The 20261-nt window shown below is 42.8% G+C and overlaps 1 long non-coding RNA gene across 1 annotated transcript; it reads left to right on the forward strand.

Annotated features, from left to right (window-relative positions):
* The first annotated feature begins 670 nt into the window (after positions 1-670).
* LOC138273471 (uncharacterized) lies at positions 671-17625 on the forward strand. The gene is made up of 3 exons (XR_011200283.1): positions 671-901; positions 3661-3803; positions 17391-17625. It is a non-coding gene; the product is annotated as an uncharacterized lncRNA (long non-coding RNA).
* Positions 17626-20261: the final 2636 nt, after the last annotated feature.

Consider the following 20261-nt stretch of genomic DNA (forward strand, 5'->3'; position numbering starts at 1 on the left):
TGCCCTTCTTTCCAGAAGAGCTTGAACTCATCTCAGAAGACCTTGTCTCTGATCTTGATATTTGGGGACAGGATTATGGATGGTGCCCCATTCAGGAGGCTGACTGGCAAAGTCTAGAAGATTGCCGCTACTGACAATATTGAAGATCTATTGATCCTTCACATCCTTCTTTGAGACCTTCTGAAAAAAAAAAATCCTGCTCCATACTGGAATTGAACCCCCTGTACCATAGTTGTCAGGACTTCTGCTTCAAGGAACCTCGCAGCCCTCTTTCTCCTGCCATGGCAGATGACTTATTGGGCTGGAACTTTCTCCTTTGATCTGAAAATGGCCTTGAATCTTTCCTGGAGGAACAAAAAGAAGAAGGAGGCTGATCCCAGAAGCGTTGAGAGGAATATGGCTTCCCTCTGTACCGCATAACATGCATCTGATCCTTGACCAGCAACTTCCAGTTCCTAAAGCTCCCTGGAGGCACAGCGCCAGCCACCGCGAGCCGGGAAACACTGCTTGCTGGGAAACACAGCACGCTCCAGATATGCTGGTGAGGACTGCGCCACTTCTCTCCCTCATCTCTTCATCGTTGGGTTGGCATAATCGTTTGGAGAGTTGACAAGGATCTGCTTGTTCTTTCTCCTGATCGGTTGAAAACAATTTTGTGGATATTGGTTGTTCTGCTTTACATTCAGTTTAGAACGACAGTCCTTTGTCTGTGTTTACCACATGATCACTACGATCAGATTTCTTGACACACGCTGGGCTCGGTTAATAGGTAACGCGAGCGTCAGCATGACACGCGCACTTCCGGGTGGCGGGTTCTTCTGCCGAGCAAGCCGTGGCGCCCCCATTGATTCGGGAGCGCGGCCACGGGTAGGTTACCCGCTACGGTTCAGGAGCGTCAGAAGTAAGTGAAACTGGACCGCATTTGCTTGCACACCCAGTCTCTATGTTTGACTGCCTCCCTCTTTACCTATGGATACATTATTTTGACATACGCTTTCAGAACACACACGTGCAGTTGATCGCTTATACCCTTGGGGCAGCTTTTCTTCTAATTGCAACCATCCTAATGAAGAGAAGCAATTATTATACTTGCATATTGCTAACATAACAGTTTTTGGGCGCATTTGGTTGCTTTTGCTTTTTGGGCTGCTTTTCTCGTTATCAGGTTTAGATACCTGTGTGTTTGTAACTAATCTTATGAAAAGGAGCAATTATCATACTCGCATTTGTCATAAGTTGAATTCGACGTAATTAATTGCACCTTCAGGACAGTATTGCCTGAGGATGTGAACAATTTGTTGACTGATTGTTCCACCCCTACTTAAGGAACGCTTTTAGTGACTTTTTCTATTTGACCTGATCACAAGGCTGGCATAATATTGTGAGAACTCTACAACCTATTCTGGCGTATGTTCAGTATCTTTTTGTCCGATCACTGCATCGTTATCTCTCATTGTGATATATACCTGATGGTCGGTTATTGCTATTTTATTTTATTACAGCTTTCACGATTTTGTATATCGTTTTCTTACAATAGCAGACTTTGTTGTTGTTTTTTGATTTCTGTTCACCTGACTCTTAGAAATTTTGCACCCGGCCTTAGGCCTACGCTGTCCCATGAAGTACGTTCCTCGAGAGGGAGGGTGAGCTGATACTTGCCTTGCATGCATTTGTGTGCCACGACTTTCACCTTCACCGTGTTTTTCACTGTTTGACACCGTCTGTAGGAAGTTGGCTCTGTATGTGCTATTTCAAAGTAAGGAATAGCATGCACAGAGTCCAAGGGTTCCCCTTAGAGGTAACATAGTGGCAAAAAGAGATAATACTAATGCTTCTACAAGATGGAGGATTTCTAAAAGTCAGTCACCTCAGCTCAGGACACCTTAGGGGCTGTCCTGACTGGTCAGTGACTCCTCCTTGTTTTTCTCATTATCTCTCCTGGACTTGCCGCCAAAAGTGGGGGCTGTGTCCAGGGGGCGGGCATCTCCACTAGCTGGAGTGCCCTGGGGCATTGTAACACGAAGCTTGAGCCTTTGAAGCTCACTGCTAGGTGTTACAGTTCCGGCAGGGGGGAGGTGTGAAGCACCTCCACCCAGAGCAGGCTTTGTTTCTGTCCTCAGAGAGCACAAAGGCTCTCACCGCATGAGGTCAGAAACTCGTCTCTCAGCAGCAGGCTGGCACAGACCAGTCAGTCCTGCACTGAACAATTGGGTAAAATACAGGGGGCATCTCTAAGAGGCCATCTGTGTGCATTTTTTAATAAATCCAACACTGGCATCAGTGTGGGTTTATTATTCTGAGAAGTTTGATATTAAACTTCCCAGTATTCAGTGTAGCCATTATGGAGCTGTGGAGTTCGTTTTTGACACACTCCCAGACCATATACTCTTATGGCTACCCTGCACTTACAATGTCTAAGGTTTTGCTTAGACACTGTAGGGGCATAGTGCTCATGCACATATGCCCTCATCTGTGGTATAGTTCACCCTGCCTTAGGGCTGTAAGGCCTGCTAGAGGGGTGACTTACCTATGCCACAGGCAGTGTGAGGTTGGCATGGCACCCTGAGGGGAGTGCCATGTCGACTTAGTCATTTTCTCCCCACCAGCACACACAAGCTGGTAAGCAGTGTGTCTGTGCTGAGTGAGGGGTCCCTAGGGTGGCATAAGACATGCTGCAGCCCTTAGAGACCTTCCCTAGCATCAGGGCCCTTGGTACCAGGGGTACCAGTTACAAGGGACTTACCTAGGTGCCAGGGTTGTGCCAATTGTGGAAACAATCGTACATTTTAGGTGAAAGAACACTGTTGCTGGGGCCTGGTTAGCAGGGTCCCAGCACACTTCTCAGTCAAGTCAGCATCAGTATCAGGCAAAAAGTGTGGGGTAACTGCAACAGGGAGCCATTTCTTTACACCGTCCTTTCTACCATTCTAACTAATGATATCATCCCAGTATAAGTATATGCAGACTTTACTACCTCCAAGTGACCTGTGTTCATTTGATTAAAGGGCGACATTTAGGAATAGCATGTTCAAGTTTTACTGGACTAGCGTAAGTGACTGGAGACATTATAAATGAAAATTTCAGGTTATAGGAGTATTTTCAGTTTGTAATTAGGAGAAGCATGTAGCCATTAGGTCCTGAAGAAGCGTCGCGGGATCCGGTTGGACCATAGAGATGCGAAACATGTTGACCCTTTTCCAGGAATGGTCTGGCAGTTCCTTACCTCCTTTTTCCTAATAATTGTGGCAGAGAGAGATTGATCATTGTCTCTTTTTCACTCTCTTGATTGCTTTTAATCTTGGTCTATACCCCCCATGGATTAATAAAATTGTTACCCTTTGGATTGGGTTTTGAGCCAATTTTGGCCTTGAGTGTGACTCTCCTAGTTTTCTTTCTGTTTCCAAACTCACTCTTGGGGTCTTGGCATCATTGAGAAAAGATCTCCGGCAAAGAGCCCCCCTATGGGGGTGCCCGTCAGACATTGCAGCACCGGTCCGACGAGGAGCAACTCCAATGATGAAGCATGACACCCATCTGGATGTGTGAGGACTCTTGCTCCTAAATTTTAGGACTCCCTTGTATACGTTCTCCTGCCACTGTCTTTTGGAACAGTGTATCTTGTTTATTTGCATATTATTTCCACTTCTCTCCCTGCCACAGCACATTATAGCTGAAATACTGACCAGACCAGCTCCACAGTGCCCAATCAGCACAACTGCAAGTCAGGATGTATGACCTGCACCGAATTACAAAAAAAAAACAGATGCAGCACTGCACACGGCGGGCGTGGGAACGTATGTCTGGTAAGACAAATGAACAATAGGGGGATTGGAGAGGGGAAGGGAGGTCTTTTTGTTTCTTTAAGGATCATGTGGTATGGGTGTCTGGTGAGGCAGGATTGCCTCAATGTTGCAATGAAGGGAAGCAAAGGAAGGGCCGATGAGGTAAGGCGGATTGGTAGGGGTACAAAGGGCTGTATTTATAGGCCCCTAGCACCACAGGAGCGTCACTTTTAGTGACGTTCCTGTGGCTCTAAGCACACCGCTGTATTTACAAGGTGGTGTTAAGCCACTTTTTGTGGCTTAACGCCACCTTGTAAATATGGCCCCTCCCCACACAGCACTGTGTGTGGAAGGGGTGTGCAATGGGTGCTGCTGTGGGCATGCCACAGCAACACCTTTTGCATTTTGACGCTGCCTCAGATTTATGAAATCTTGTAAGCCTGAGGCAGCACCAAAATCTAACACCACCCCCTGGGGTGACATTAGCAGGGCACAACGAGGAGGAATACTTTTATTCCTCCTCGTTTTTTGCTTTTTCCATCCATGCTGCATTCTGCCACACGCATAGAAAAAGCAAAATGTCAGAAATTATTGCTTATGTGTGCGAAGGTGTCTCTTTCTGTACATAAACAATCGTTTGAAAATGATGCTTTGGCACTTCTGTGTGTGCTGCATTGTGCAGCACACACAGAAGTGCTGCAGCATCATGAGTGATTGTTTATGTGCAGCAAGGGACACCTTACCGCACATAAACAATCACACCCCTCCACACAGACATCCTTGCACGATTGCAGCGCAAGGTGAAACGCAGGGGTGCACCATATTCCCTAAAAAACAGTGCTTCCCTTCATTTCTAAAGTGACACAGCGCGGCGCTACCAATTTTGGCGCAGGACTGTGCCACTTTTCTTTAATTCTGCCCCACAAGTGAGAAAAAGTGCATTATTTTGTGAACTAACCAACATATTTTAAGTCTTTCTAAAGAGAGAGTGGGAGAGAGTGTGGGCATTTTTGTCTGCATGTGCATAAAAATTCCTGGTGTAATTTGACAGACACTGCCCCATGCCGGACTGAAAGCACTTGTAGTCAACTATTTATCACAAAATATATGTATTGGGGGTGTAGCACCCCAACCCCCCACCCACACTTGAAGCTACGCCCCTGAGAGAGCACGGACGGGTACTGAATTTATAATTGTGCTTTTTCAAGATACCCAAAAAAACAGTGCTTTCCTGCATTTCTAAAGTGACACAGCATGGCTCTGCCAATTTTGACGCAGCACTGTGCCACTTTTCTTTAAATCTGAGCCACAAGTGAGAAAAAGTGCATTATTTTGTGAACTAACCAACATATTTTAAGTTTTTTTAAAGAGAGAGTGGGAGAGAGTGTGTTCATTTTTGTCTGCATGTGCATAAAAATTCCTGGTGAAATTCAACAGACACTGCCCCATGCCCGACTGAAAGCACTTGTGGTCAACTATTTATCACAAAATATATGTATTGGTGTTGTAGCATCCCAACGACCCCCACACTTGAAGCTACGCCCCTGAGAGAGCACGGACGGGTATTAAATTTATAAGTTTCCTTTTTCAAGATACCCAAAAAAGTCCTTGGAACTGAACATGGGAGAGGAAATTGCACATCTTAAATCTGTATTTCTCTTCAATAATCAATTGCTATTTCTGAGGAGTCAATAATGAGAGTTATAAATTAAAGTTTTCAAACTTTTGTTAATCACTAGTTCTGAGATTGTTTCTATATTGGTCAAGCATAAATTACATAACATAGCTTAAAGAGTGTTGCATAGTCTAATCCCTATTCTGTATTTCAAAATCAGAGAAGTATACTGAACTTGAGTAAGTCCTGAGGAGTTTCTCATGGAAGAACATTCAAGGCTCAAAAATCATGTGAGTGTGAGAGTGTCAAGCAATATAAAAATAATATAGCAAAAAGGAACAAGGCATTTGAGAGTCAGTCTAGCAAGTAAAGCTATCAAACTCGTAAAGATAAAAGTATCTGCCAATCATTAAACAAGAACATTGTAAGACAGGAACCATTTCTGACGCAATGGCAAGTTTAAGCAAAGGGAGTTCTAAACACGAGATACATTTTGTAGAAGTATTAAACATAATGAACCATCAAGTATTTTTCTGAGGCGCCTTGGTCTCTGAAAGAAAGAATACTCGTGCATTTTAAGCCTAATTATTTTAAGTCACATCCATATACATATCATGTCACACTAGATGACTATTCATAAAGAAGCAAGTGTAAGATTAGTTTAGCAAGTTTTGATGTTCCAGTGCAGGTCAAGCAGTTAAAATGAATAGAAATAACTACTTTATTTGTTAGCATAAGATGTTTGCTTCATGAAAAGGCCATGCAAATGTCACAATAGAAACACTCCTGCTGAGCTAAAGCAGTTTGGAATTTGTGAATGTTAGCAAATTGAGTAAGTCAAGCAAATGCAGATCATGCAAAGTTTAGAAAGGAAAATGCATGTTTAAAATACAGCATTTGGTTAGGCCTACATTTCACTCATATGGATTACTAACTAATAGATTTTATTTTTATTTACATTTCTAGCATCTCTTTATGATTTGGTGGTGCTTGTTCTACACCTGAGGCCAGCCTGGCAGTGCTTGTATTTATCGGATCTTTGTAGTTTTTTTTTGGTTGTCCGACAGTCAGACAAAAGTTATTTCACAGGTCAAAAGAGAGAAGAGTATGGGGAAGAGGTCAGAGCCATGGACCTGAATATGGGTGTCTGTTTTAATTTCTCCTTCATTTGCACACAGGAGGTCCAGAGTGGCTCCTAATATATTCCAGGGGAATTAACAGATCTGGTTGAGGTTACGTCTTGCTACAAATATGCAGTTACAGAAGTGGCAGTTTCTTTTTCATTCCTTTATTTAAGGGTGAAATCTCTGAGTAATATATTGCTAGGGCTCAGAGATAAGCTTAATCAGGTGCTCTACAAATAGTTTATTGCCTTCAGATGGGTGATAAATAATATGTAGTTTAACTGCCTCTAGGTGAACAGATTTCATAATAATCGAGAGGGATTGGATGCTAGAAAATTGGTCAATCATTCGTAGGCTTTTACAATTAACAATGCCTTTTTGGATGACTGCTACCCTACCTCTGATTTTATCTCTTCTTTCAATGCAAATAATCAAATATTCAGTGGGTTGTAAGATATCTACCTATAATTGATAAAAATCAATTAAGTCACATCTTGGACATGAAGATCAGGCCAAGGCGTTTAGCAGACATCAGGTTGAAGACCTACACACTGCCTTTTGCTGCTGATTTGGTATTCTGTATAAGACACTTGAGAATGACTTGTGTGGGCCTACTGGACAAGGTGGTGAAAGATTATGTTTTGATCAAATTAATGTGTTACATACCTTTTCCCTGGGATGAAGCTGTTCATTTTGTAGAGCTTCTGATAAGTAGAATTTTGTAGGTATTTTGTGCAGAATTTGGTCTTGAGCTGGTTTTATATTCTCTAAGTAGAACCTCAGGATCACTCTTACGTAGATACTATTGGTTCTTGTCATCTTCGTTTCCTGTTCCTGTATTAGTTTCATTTCTGGAAATGGGTGGGTTGACTGTTTTCAGAAGAGAGAGTTGGGTCAGGGTAGTGTTGAATTTGATGGTACCCAAAACTTCACATAAGATATTCGCACACGTGAACAAATTAAATTAGATTACACACAATATAAGTAAGTTGGTTCAGATATTATTGTGTCCAAATTAATAATTTGGAATTTGTGAAGTTTTGGGTAACGTTATGTTACTTTGTTGGGGGTATTGGAGGGTGTAACCCCAGTATTTTGCACCATGTACTATAAGATATAAATAGAATTATTTTTATGAGGGTAGGAGCGCCTTACACTCGTTAATCACCCCCTCTCCTTTTAGATATAGTTGAATTTGATGGTATTTGTGCATTTCAGGGCATTTTTGAGCAACTGTACTTTCTTCTGTAGAGAGTCATGTTTTGAATGTAGGGCATTAGTGTTAATAAGAGCACTGATATTGGTGTTCCCATGGGGGTCATCACATTTGATTAAGTTGGATTTCTATAGCCAGTTTTCCAGTTGTTGAGAGAGCAATGCTGTTTGTGGTAACACAAGAGAGGTTTATGATTCAGCAATGTTGAAATGGCCATGCCCTAAGGAACGTCTATGGAGGTGTGGGGGAGGAAGTTTCGAATGTAGGCCATCTGCAGCTTTGGTAATGCACATATTGGGGAGGAGATTTGGACTCCAACTTTCTGAGGGAGTTCCATTTTCTTAGGGGGGTAGTTTCTGGAAGAGAAAGAGATGCTTGGAGTACCATGCATGGATTTTATGGTGACACCAAAAATAGGAGTTTAAAGGGCATGTGTTTTGTAGGCAGCTTTAGGGGATCTTGTAATAGGAGTAAGTGATGACCCTTTGGTAAGTAATCCTGAGGTGAAGAATGGGTCCTTTAGTGCAAAAGGAGAGAGTGGTGGATAGTGGGTTGGCAAGAAATAGTGGTAGTCTCTTTGATGGAGTTAGGGGATCTTGCGTGGTTGAGTATTCAGCAGTTGAATATGGTGTGGAAGATGTTAGATGGTGTTGAAAGGCTGCGGACCTCAGCCAGGGTATGAGAATGCATTAGGAGTTAGATATGAAGGAGTAAATGGTGGTTCCTGAAGAGGAAGCCTTGCTAGGGACCCCAGAATTCTAATGGCTCAAGTACTCCGGCTTACACAACACACAGAGCTCTACTACCTCACATGGGCTACACACTTTCTGCACATATATACACTGAACACATAAACGGAATGTTAGCATAAGGGCCAGGGTTTCACATAAAGCTCAAATTTAAATGACAGCAGTCAGCAGGCTCACCTCTCCTTGTAACAGAGTAAAGGTCTTATCACACACATGATTTATTAAACAGTGTGCCCTACCACAACCATTTAAAATGATTCACCCAAAATATGAGAACAGTTCAAAGCCCACCATGAATGTCCATTTTATACAACCCTAAAGGTCATATAGCATTCTCTTCTCCTCATATACCCATGAGCAGACCTAGGCATCTGTGCACACCCTTAATTAGTATAATGTCTGGCCCTAAATAAACGTCAACATACTTGCTTCACATACATTTGGACAATCAGATTGGGGTACACATCTGTTTACCATGAAGAGGATATTCTCATCACAACAGAATAGTGTGGGGCAGTTTAATACTATTGTTTTCCCCATGTGTCACATATGTTAAGGTGTGCTGAGTAGTTTTTCACAATGTTGAAATTAATTGACTGACTAGGACAGTATAGTTTAATTCTTGCCATCAGCAAGAACTTTATTATTCTCCAATTCTGCCTACAGAAATAGAACAGTACCACCCTCCAATCGTGAAACAAGCAAGAACGAGAATTTTAAAGGAACCTTACCCACCATTTCAGGATCAAAAATTAGCTGATGTTTAGATTAGGATGATGCTGATAGATTGCCACCTCACTAATTATATAATTTTCTAATCTGTCTTAAATTAGATGGATTTTTCCCTCATGGGAAATCAATGTTATGCTGATAAGAAGTTCCATACTCCTCATTAACAACAATTAGTCTAGTAGATAAGCTTAAGGGCCTGTTCTTGATTGACAAAACTAATAAAGCAGATATGTACAATGCTAACTGTTGAGAGCACATGAAGGATAATCCCACAAAAGCTTAGTATACGGTAAGAGTGGTCTTTCTCCTTGAGACCGAAAGTAATGTTTAAATCTTCTATGCTTGGAAGTTCAGATGTGATCCAAGGCATATTAAGGGCGTTTAACAAGAGAAAAGACATGATGACTGCAAAAGTCTCCTGAAGGATTTCATATTCCACTGAGATAAAAATGACAACAAAATCAGTGCATGTTCAGCCCATTTACATTTTTTAAGAAAAGGCAGCTATAGAAGTCCCATGTGTTCCCCATCAGTTTTCTGGTTTTCTCAGGCACATTTCTCTCTTTCATTGGATTTAGAAATTCCACCAATGTTATTGAGAGAAGTAAGCAATTGCAAATTTTCAGAAATACTCACATGTGTAAAAACTATGCATGGATATTTCCAATGAAGCAAATAAGATTGTGGAAACACAGGAGGCATACAAGAGAAACCATTTAACCTTTAATATAGAGTTCTTTCCTGCCCAATCAATTTTTGGAAAGGTCCTTTAAATCTGTCCTTGACTGCAGTACATTGCTTGACTTTTCGGGCTTGAAAATTAATTGAACAAGCACCGAATCATATGAGTTTTTAGGTGGTCACCAACTTTTGCAGATATGACCACCCCAAAACACCCACAATCCTGTTCCGTTAGCATTCCCATCCCATTTCAGTATCATTTCAGTAGCAGGCATGCTCACACATACAGCCCCTCGATTCCAATACTTAACTCTCATCAAATGTGCATGCTCCTAAATTCATGATCAGTCACCACTCACCATACAGAAATCTTCAATCTCATCTCCGAATAAAGTCTTAACATTTGTTGTACAGTGACTCCCAGCTAAATGTGCATTCTTAATCCTTTACCAATCTCGTATTTCCTGAAAGGCATTGCCTCCCATTTCCCTTAATGATTTAAAACTTCAGTGCATTTGCTTGCAACCAACAACATTAAGTCATACAATGTAAGTGCCCAAATATATATCAAAGAAACAAAGATCCATGCAGAAACTGGTTAAGAACAGAACATGATCCAGGAACACATAGAAGAAAAGTGACTATGACAATAGGGCAAAAACAATATGTCTATCTTTGAGAATTATCCTTTGAGGCAGACACTCATTCTCAACCGTAGACCTACAGTATTCTCCCTGTTTCTATATAATGTAGTGACTCATGTCTTACTGTCCTGATTACTGTTCCCTATATTTTCTTTGTATACAACCAATTTTGAATCCATCTTTTGGTTTCCTCTTGTTTTACTTCCTAGGCTTTAATCTTCAGAGGTATGATTGCAAGCCTCTATTAGGTATTTTCCAATCCTACTTCCCTTCATAGTTTGATTTTATTTACTGTATGTGGGTTATTTTCATTACAATTCAAACATGGAGAGGGAGAGTTTTGTAATCAAAATTCAAGGGAACTGACCATTTCAACATCCTCCTCTATGTAATATATGGTGCTAAAGTGCAAAACCCAGTCAGATCTCAAGACAATACTTTGCAAAGGTGAACTTTCAGGGGCATTTCTGTCTCTAAATGTTTTGACTGTGTACCAAAAGATCCTACTATTTTTCCATTGCCTAGACTCCAATTGTTCAGAGTCACACTTTAACAGGGCCTCCTTTCTATATTTCAGAGCTCACTCATAGGCCAAGCGGGCTTTTTGAACTTCCATCCTGACACCGGGAAAGCAGTCAATGCTTTCCTCAGCCTACGATTAGGTGCTTAGCAGTGTGCATCAAACCATTGCTGGCCACCCTCGCAATGCTAAATAGGTTTGAGTAGAGAGTATCTAATCCCCAAAGTTAAGCTATTATAATGGGCAGACATACCTTCCCCACTAGCACTTTCTAAACAGTTTAAAAATAAGCTCTTTAATGTCTTTAACAAAAGATTGAGGGTCCCTTCTGGATCTTTAAGGTGTCAAATAAACCTTAGGCAACCAGGGGAATGTTGAGAAATGTACGTAGGTTTGGCATAACGAGTGAACATATTTACCGGGAATGACCCCCTGGCAAGCAGGGCATTGTGATCCCCCCACTCAGTCTGAACAACCTGCCCCCGAAGAAACATGACAAAAACTTTTAGTTACAAACATGTCGTCAATAATTGAGTCACTAATGGACGGCATGATCGGACTGTTTTCTCTATGACTACTAATGAGGTCAACTAAATTCAGTGGCCAATATGTAATGCCAACTTTGCCCTCCTACCATCTTTAACCATCCCTAATAGCTCATCCATCTGATCCCCTGATGTCCACGTGTAATTGCCCAACTTGGCATTAAAATCCCCACACAAGATGTAAAGTTGTTGGGCTTTAGTTGCATCACCTACAGTCTGCAAAGTGGAAAGAAAATTAAACAAGTGTGTAAAATGTCTACAAATACTTTAACAAAATCACTATTATAAGAATTAACAATATAAAAGGAAAAGCATGAGAATTTGTCATGTAGTCGCAGTGGTGGCAAGGCCAGACTTCCTGAGTCGATAACTGTGACTTCAAACTGTAGGCTCAGACTAACCCAAATAGAGATCCCTCCATTAGTTCTACCTCTCGTGGAGGGCAAGGCTGGACTGAAACAACATGTGTAACCTTTGCAGGATATTATTTCACTAGCCCATGTCTCCTGCAGGGCTATGACGTCAAACCTGGAAATAAAGGTTAGCCAATCCTTGTTTTAACTTTCACCTTAAGCCCTGCAATGTTCCAGCTAAGTATTGTGAAAGGGCGAGCCTCACAATGGATAGTCATACTTCCCTTTGGGGCCATTCTTAAAGGAGGAGTTTTCTAGAGCGTAGCTCAAAACAGTACTATTGCTGGCCTTTAATGAGAGTTAATCTATGTCTGGGAATACATCAAATCTGTTGGTCATTGGGAAGGCAGGAGAGGTGACTGTCCTAAATGCTAAACCTGTTGAACTCTGTTGCGTTGTTAGAGGGAACTATAGAGATATATGAAGGAAACCACTGCTGTGCCCCTGTGATAATGTCCAGGCAGGAAGGTTGAGGAACCTGTGAATAAGTAGGCCTTTGGGTATGTAGAGCATGGGCTTATAAAAGTAGTCTAAAGGGACCAAATAAATTTGACTTCTCCTTGTAGTGCAGTGGCTTGGGCCAAACAAGACGTTATGGGCCTAAAATGGAAATCTAAAATACGCAATGACGCAATCACTAGTGGTGCCAATAGGACAACAGGCTTACCCATGCACATCTCTGGACTATCAAGATATCTTTAGCGCGGTGTGGAGGCAACCCTTTATGTCATATGAGCCATTCTAAGGGTCTTATTGAAAAGCTCATCTCCAGACTCATTCATCTTGTGCTGAAGGAGAGGTACCCCTATCAAAATTGCCACAGATGGACAGGCTGTGGGTGGAAAATTGACAACAGCCTGATCAAATGTAAAAAGTAAGGCACCCCTCCTATGCCCCACCCTACTTTGCTCCCTAAAAATGCGGCCTTTGCCATCAGTGTCAACACTGGGGTGGTCCCCCATAAACAAAACGGGATGTATGATGCTCGGCTGACAGGTAATCATCGGTATGGACATTAGTATGTACTGTAGCCCCAGCTGCAAAACTTTAAGATACTATGGCCTGACATTCAATGGGGGCCTCATTGACACTTGACTGAATACTACCATCTCCCAGCTGTCTATTGATCATGCCTGCATGTGAAGGTGAAATGGGCTCAGGCAGGAGAATAGCTAATTTTTCTTCAATTATATTTAAACAGAAAACTAGGGTTGCTATCTCTGCCTTAAGTAGTCTCTCAAAATGGTCTGCCAAAAGACTGTTCACACTACCTTCAACTGCGCTGTCAATGTCCTACTTTCTTATTGAAGATTGTGAAAGAGAAGAAGGGGTGGAACCCATGAAGTCCACAAACTGCATGCCAGTGTCCTGTGGTGTCGCTATACCAACACTTGGCTACTAGGGAATAAGGCTACTACGGAAATCTGCCCTAGGCACAACAGTAAAGACCTCACAAGGCAAAACTGTATAATCAGACCCAGTCCCGTGTCCAAGGTTTAATGAGAGTCTTCTCTTGGCAAGAGTGATTTTGGTGTTAATGACTCCCACAGCAGGCCCAAGCATATGGTTGTTAATAGTAGGTTTTTCAGGAGGTATAGGAATGGAAGAACTCCCATCTATTTTCTTCTTCCCCATTATACGACCAAGAGGACAAAGGTACCTTAAAAGAGAAAAAAGTCAGTCAAACGGGTGAGCTGATTAAGTCTGAAATGTAGCTGGGTCAACACCTGAGGACCCAAATCAAGTGGTGTAGCCCGGGCTGGCCTAAACCGGATGAGGACGAGCGAAGACATGCCCTGTCTTCACCCTGGCACAGCCTGGGCATGTTCCATGCTGCGGGAGCGGTGATGCGCTTAGGAGCGTGATGTCTGTTAGGTGGGTCTCGTCCTGCAGTAGAGGGGGGAAGTAGTCCCACCCCAGTCTGACGGAAACATTATTGGTGAAAGGAGGAATCAGTGCAGCAACCTCAAGGTGAGACCTGAGCCACAAGAGCAGTGATACCCCAAAGAGCTTTACTTCCATCGGGTGAGTCTCGCCCTGCAGCACAGGTGACTGGGGGACATAGTCCCACCCCGGTCCAATGGAAACACTGTTAGTGAAAGGAGAAATTAATGGGGCAAACTCCTGGTAAGACTTGCACAGCAGGAGCAGTGATGTGCTTCAGAGTGCAACATTTGCCAGGTAAGCCTTGCCATGAAGTAGAGGTGACTGGGAGACGTAGTCCCATCCCAGTCAGTGGGAAACACTGTTGGTGAAAGGAGGAATGAGTGTGGCAAACTCCAGGTAAGACCCGTGCCATGGGAGCAGTGATGCGCTTAGGAGCACGGCATGCGTCAGGTGACCCTTGCTCTGCAGCAGAGGTGACAGGGGGACACAGTCCCACCGCAGTCCGCCAGCAACACTGATGGTGAAAGGACGAATGAATGTGGGAACCTCCAGGGGGCTGGGGGCTGCTGATGGTTAGGAGTGAGACAGGCTGATCATGACAGCCCCTTTAAGAGATGCAATGGTGCAGATGGAGTCATGCTGCACACTGCTGTGCACAGTACTGCCTTTAGTTTACTGCTGGAAGAGCTAGCTGCCTGTCCATCTCTTGGCCCCCCTCCCTCAGCTGTCATCTGTTCACACCCCCATTTTTCTTCTTTTTTCTATTTTTCATTTATAATATGCCCCCTGACCATGCTATCAACAACCTCTCCATCACCCTCCCCACTGCCCTCAACACTGCAAGGAACTCAGGTTGTCTGATACCAGAAAGAGCAGGTTTCATATTGCAATCTGCACGTTGATATCAGACATCTTAAAGTTCAAGGTACTGCATTGCTGAAGACTCTGTGAGGTTACAGATTGTGACATAGTATGTTTTTTTGCAGTGACAGAGCACAGGATGTGTAGCATTTTTGCAGCAGGCACATTTGTGCCTACCACAAAATATACTGCAATTTTGAGGGTTTGGTCCAGAAATTTTGCTTTTTTGGGGGGCACAAAATTTGCCACCCAAAGCCGCAAAATCTTGGTGTGTCTGCATAATAGAAGATTGACATCATTTTAGCTGAACCTGCTGTTGACATTGTAGGAAATCCACCTTCCCTTCTTGGTCACCCCAGATTTTTCCCTTTTTCTGGACCCTATTTCTGCTGGCTTCAGAAATATGTGCACTGTGCCCCTGCTAACCAGGCATAAAGTGATGGTGCTGTGCAAATAAAGATTGCTAAATTGCCTTATTTCTAAATGATACATTTATGTTGCCTATAAGTCTGTAGTATGTGGTGTACAAAAGTGCATCCATAGCTTAGAGGATAATTGCCACCTATGCACTGCAGCACCTGGTGTGCCATCCACAACATGGAGCTCTGAAACATGAAATCTGGCCTACCATTGTAGACTGGCTACTGAAGTGTAAAATCTTTACTGTGACTAGTAAAAATAACCCTGTTTGACAGGCAAAGACCTCCATGTTAAATATTAATAACTAACTCCTATGTAGGCGGCCTTTTAGCTCAAAATGTAGGGTGTTTGTTATTTAAAAGTAGGGCATGTCAAAAATTAATGTCACCATGTCCCTACAGTGAAAAGGCCCCCAAAGTTCTTATCACTGTAGCAGGCCTAGCTGCCCTATACATAACACCAGAGAACAGATTAAAATATTAAGGGGTATATTTAAGAGCCCCTAGCGCCACCGGGGCATCACTTTTCACGATGATCTGGTGGTGCAATACCCTGCGTCATATTTACAAGGTGGCGTTAACTCACTTTTTATGGCTTAACACCACCTTGTAAATACGGCACCTTCATACGCAACACTTTCTGTGGAAATGACGTGCAATGGGTGTTGCTGTGAACATGCCACAGCAACACCCATTGCATTTTGATGATTCACCAAATTTACGAGTTTTCATAAACCTGAGGCAGCCCCAAAATCTAATGCCACCCCAGGGGTGGCGTAAGCATGGTGCAACAATGAGAAATGCTTTCATTTCTCCTCATTTTTTTCTCTTTCTATGTGTGCTACATTCTGCAGCACACATAGAAAGAGCAAATTGCAATTTAAGATTGTTTTTGTGCAGGAAAGCATTTGCTCTTCATCAACTCCCCAGTCTTTAATGAGGTGGGAAATTTCTCATAGAGCTACACAATAGGCCACTTTGACTGTCAGGCAACCTAAATGGCCAGGAATGACTCCTCTGAGCTCAACTGGACATTGAGGGTGGGGGCTGCTGCCTCTCCTGTTGAAACAACAGTGTCATATCCTGCCTGTAAGATCCATCAGAGGCACATGTAAAAGTGTTGATCACAATTCTTGTGTATCCCTTGTCAGGTTGCTGAAGGACCTTGCTTTGTCTTACTAGACTTCTGACTCATTTTTTTGTAGGACCAGCGACACCTTCAAATTGGATTTCAGTGTTAGATTGGGAAGGCAGTAGTAATTTCTATAGTACAATTCTCTACATACCTCCATGTCTCATAGTACAAGTTTAATGTAGGTAAGAACTCTGTGGTAGGGCAAGCAGGAACAACTAAATTGTATATAGAACATTGCCTCCAAACATTTACCCCACTGGTTAAGGAGTGCTCATGAGTCACCCTCACACACCAAATGCTAGCGCCAAAATAAATGCAGCACATGTAGATCCCCTCCTCAGAACATCTTCTGGTCCTATGGTAGAACACTAGGTCCACACTTACTATTTGAGACCTGTGGGGAGACCGGAAGGAATGGATCTGCTCCCACTACCCAGAACAAAGAAGTAGACTTCAAGAGTCAATTTACAGACCTCCTGCCTGGCTTCAGGGATACAACAAGCTGCAAGAAGCATTTTTGCTGACGTGCCCAGCTAACTAGTACCAACTGGAAATGAAGTGACCCCTGCTGTTGACCTCTTCCTGACATACTGAGAGTCTGTATGTCCTTCCCCTGTGGTTTTGGGAGCTTTAGAAATGTAATATTTTGTCTATTTGGGCACCAGAAGAAAGCTTGGAAACTATTGAAAATGACTCCTTAAATGTCTCCTAGGGATCTGCTAGAAAAAGTATCCTTAGAAGTGGACTGGATTTCAGCTTCATCCAGCTTGAAGATGTCCAATACTCTGAAAAAAACAAACATGTTCCATTCTGTTTAGAGACCTAGAAAACTTTCAGTGGGAAATCTCTGAATCTTCAGAGTGCCAGTGGGACCAAGATTCTTAGAGTATCCGCCCTTCAGTTCAATGGTGGCAGCTAAAGTTTCAGTGGTGTTTTCTTTTCAAAAAGTGACAATTCCCATTCTTTGTTGTGATTTAGAAGAAATGTCAAAGTTTTTCTTCAAGAATGTGAAAAAGTCCATTTCTGAAGTGGGACTGAGAAGCCTTTTCATATGTTTTGACTTTCAGATATTCCTTAGAAGCAATCTACTTGATGAATCCCATCTGGGCACATCACAGATGGCCTGAAATAGTGCCTTGGTTCCAGACACCCTTAACTACTGACCTATATTTACATTGTACTTTTTCTTGGCGTTTTTCCCATGAATAGTTTGAAAACTCATATCTTCAGTTCCACTAATTGAACTGTTGTTGTTTTGATTTCATTTGGCTCATTATCATTAAAATTGTCTCCATTTTTGTACATTTGAGAGGGATTTCTATAGTGTGTCCTTAACTCTTTAACTGTTTAGGCACTTCTGCATGCTTTACACGTTTTGTCTCAGTTCAGCCTGTGGGGACTGTGCAATAACTGCCAGAGTTTAAGTTCAGGTTTACATTATGGAAACCTTTGACTTCACTTTAAAGGTCAGTGATTTTATTACTTAAGGTGAACTATCATACTCTCTAATCAATAATTCACTTTTTTTTTACAGTACGTCTATGAATATCTGAATCTATGTAATCAGATTATGTCATTAAATGGAGGTAATACCCATGAAATTCACTTGCAGCTCCCTTTTATCTTGACAACTGGAGCAATAGTTAGAACACAGACAAATTGAGGTAAGGTTAGTAAGTAAAATTGCAAAACTTCTTTTAATTTTTAAACTCCGAATTTCAAGGAAAAACACATCAGCTACTATGAAAGTGCAACCAATATAATATGGCATCTCACAAAGTATTACCAAGGATGAACTATCGCTCAAATACTTACAAAGGCAACTCATAAAATATACATGACATTCAAAATGGTCAATTTGAAATACAGAGATATATCTATGAGGGAATGGTGAAGTGCAAAGCTTGAAAAGACCACAAAAAGGTAAGTGAAAACAGATTTCTGCTGTCACTTAGCATTTGACAATGTAGTAGAAGGCTGCTGCTGGCAACATTCCCTGTTACCTAGCAGAGTGTTACTCCCCCGGTTTAAATGTCCCTTGTTAAGAAAAGCTTCAGTTATCCCTCGAATAATTGCCTGCGGAAGTTCCATCTGCATCATAAACAGGCTGCACCCAAAATCACCTCATGCCTAGGGGGTCGATGTGAGCATTACTGTCTCATTTATAAAATCCTGCAGAAGAATTTCCCACCAATTGCCATCCTGCAGCAGGGATTCCTCATCAACAGGGGACAGTTGGAATTTTGCCTCATTCAATGTTGGACAGACTCAAGAAATGTAGCTTACCCTTTCCAAGGGCAAGGTTTAATAACTTTGAATATGGCATCTTAAACCTTTGAATACCACATCTTAAACCTTGCCAGTCACTAACCAAAACTAGAGATTAAAAAGGCTCACGTTATAGTAAACGAATCAAACCTAACAGAACACACCAGAATAGAACAGAAACTGGTGTCAGAACCGCACCATCTCAAAGCTTCAGAGGTTGATAAGGACTAGAGCAGGGGTAGCAACTTAGGTCCACAACATCCAGGTCCATTACAGAAATTCAGGAAATGCACTTGGGATGATGTATAAATAATGGGCCAAATTCACAAAGATTTTGTTGTGACTTACTCTTGCAGTACTCATGAATCCTAGGATTAACACTAGGAGTAATCCTGGACTGCTTGTGAAATTCATAAGCAAGCAAGAGTTCTACAAGCACAAATCATACTTACTCATACACCAGTCTTTGTGGCTCAAGTCCAAAGAATGTAAAAGGAAATCCTTCACAAAAGAGTTATCTATAAAATCTTGCAAGGATAGCAGGATCCAACTTCATCAGATTCCCTAAGACTCCTCCAGGAAAATCACCTCCAAATCACCCAGGAACTAAAAACGATGGCGTATGTTTACTAACATTTTGTGCCGGGTTTACATCACAAAAGTGATGCAACCCAGCACAAAGGGGGTCATTCTGACCTCGGCGGTAAAAGGCCCTTACCGCCGGTCAGAAGACCGCCATAACACTGCCGCGGCCGCGGTTAACCGCCACGGTCATTCTGACCCACAACGGCCAAACCTCCAAAAATCCGTCCTCCACTGCAGCCCGCCACATCAGCAGGCAGCGAGAAACTGGAGATGACCAAACCTCCACCGTCACGCCAACAGAAATACGCCCATGCCATTACGACCCACGAATCCACACGGCGGTCATTCAAACGCGGTATTCCATTGACGCTACACACCGCCGCGGTCAGAATACACACACAGCACCAAAACACAGCCACATTGGACAATTTGAAATACACACACCTGATACACATACACACACCACTCCCACACAATCAACCAACTATAAAACACACACCCACATCACCCACAAACCCCTGCGACCATAATTACTGAGAGAAGGAGAGAGAGACACAGCAGACAATCCATAGCAAGACACACTGAGGCACACTACACCATCACACACACCACATAGTAGCACAAAGCACCACTCACCAACATACTTATCATCACATACACCACCCCACACCTCAGCCACACCACCCCATGGCACCCCAAAGGCACCCACGCTTTTCGGACCAAGAACTCCGGGTCATGGTGGAGGAAATCCTAAGAGTGGAACCCCAGCTCTTCGGCTCGCAGGTGCAGCACACCAGTATAGCTAGGAAGGCGGAGCTATGGCAGCGGATCGTGGACAGGGTCAACGCGGTGGGACAGCATCCCAGGAATAGGGAGGACATCCGCAAAAGATGGAACGACCTACGGAGGAAGGTCCGATCGATGGTCTCCAGGCACAACATCGCGGTCCAGAAGACTGGCGGCGGACCCCCACCCACCCCTCCCGAATTCACATCGTGGGAGCAAGACGTCTTGAACATCCTGCATCCTCAGGGCCTCGCAGGAGTAGCCGGAGGAATGGACTCTGGTAAGTCCAATCTCAACTA

Source organism: Pleurodeles waltl, chromosome 2_2 (genome assembly GCF_031143425.1).
Source record: "Pleurodeles waltl isolate 20211129_DDA chromosome 2_2, aPleWal1.hap1.20221129, whole genome shotgun sequence".
In the NCBI taxonomy this organism is placed as follows: domain Eukaryota; kingdom Metazoa; phylum Chordata; class Amphibia; order Caudata; family Salamandridae; genus Pleurodeles; species Pleurodeles waltl.